Here is a 1,615-nt window from a genome sequence, read left to right on the forward strand (position 1 = left end):
CGGAAATAATTTTCTTTAAGTTAGTTTTAAGAAACTAAGAGGCTAGCATCTCGCGCATATATAAATAATTTCCTTGCTTAACAAGCATTTATATATCTTAAATAAAATTTAAAGCCTCATTACTAACTTAAAGTAGATAAAAAACATTTTAATGGCCTTTATTACGCGTGAATATAAATTTTGTCGAAAAATAAAATATAATGAATAATTTTGAACTCTATATGTAACAATCTTTTTTTTATCTATTTTTCTAAGCTACCCTTAGTATTGTACGGTGATTTTACCATTAACATAAATGTCAAGGTATAGATTGCTTTGTGCTTAAAATAGAAAAATCATTACATTTTTTTCATACATTCAGAAGCTGTATAATTTTATAAAAAATCAAAATTTTCTAAATAATACGGCATTAAAAACTTCAATTGTGCATATTTGTGTTATATATGCACTGAAATATATTTTTAAAGATCAAATTTATCATATGTAGATATTTAAAGTGAACTAAGCTTTTTATTTTAACAAATCAACAATTGAGTCCATACTGTTCTGCGTGCCAGATTGTTTCTGTGGTAAACATAAGTCTTTATATATCCTTGCAACAACCTTAGATAATCAAATCACCTTCGATTATTTCTAAATATAGCTATACGTAATTTAAATACAATTTGATGTATCATAAAATTTTTTTAATGTTAAGTTTTATCCTTCCGTATAGTATGAAATTTAAAATAAATAACAAACAAATATTTTGAGACCATATGTGGATTTTTACTAAGCCCTTAAAAAAGCATTAATCTAAAAAAATATAAAATTTTCAGAAAATTCATCATATAATAATATTTAAATCGTCTTATAAGCTTTTATTCATGTTTAAATAATTATATAATGCAGCCTTTTTCATTCCTTCTTAGGCATGATAAAGTATACATATTATTTGTGATAGTTTGTCAGATCTAACTATAGCCAATATAAATTTTCTTGCATATTTACACATTAAGTGACAAAGTAGTAATTTGTGGTATATTTGGATATTGTTTTTACGGTAAAAAATCAACACCTGTGAATGAAAATATGCAGTCTTTATTTTTTATCCGAATATGAAGATAAAAACTAAAAAAAATGCTACTTTTGATATGTAAATTACAAGATTAGGTGTATTTAAAAATGAAAATGATAATTAACTGGTGTCAAATTTTCATAATAATTAGCCGATACTGTTTTACTGTGTATACATTTTAATTTAAGATGCATTGTACTTTATTGTTTCTATTACATAGGAATGTAGAAAATAAGCGCATTATAAGTTCCTTATTTTATCAAACGATTTATATTATGGATTACGCAAGATTATTTTGTTTTTATATGTTATAAGTAGATTTCTGGATCTTAAACGTACATTCCTTAATTAGAATCAAATTGTATTCGATAGTAATCTCAAACTATGATCTTTAGAATTATTTATCGACTGAATACAACATGAAGTGTTATATTCTATTTTTTCGTTCGGTAATTTCTGCGTACCTTAGTGTTTTTATTTAAGCGTTTTGAATTGACCTTATATAGTACATATTTTACAATATCGACAATACTTAAGTAGTTTGTGCTATTTCAATTA

The sequence above is a fragment of the Rhyacophila brunnea genome, unplaced genomic scaffold, assembly GCF_057557595.1.
Source record: "Rhyacophila brunnea isolate RB1 unplaced genomic scaffold, BYU_Rbru_1.0 scaffold_103, whole genome shotgun sequence".
Taxonomy (NCBI): Eukaryota; Metazoa; Arthropoda; class Insecta; order Trichoptera; family Rhyacophilidae; genus Rhyacophila; species Rhyacophila brunnea.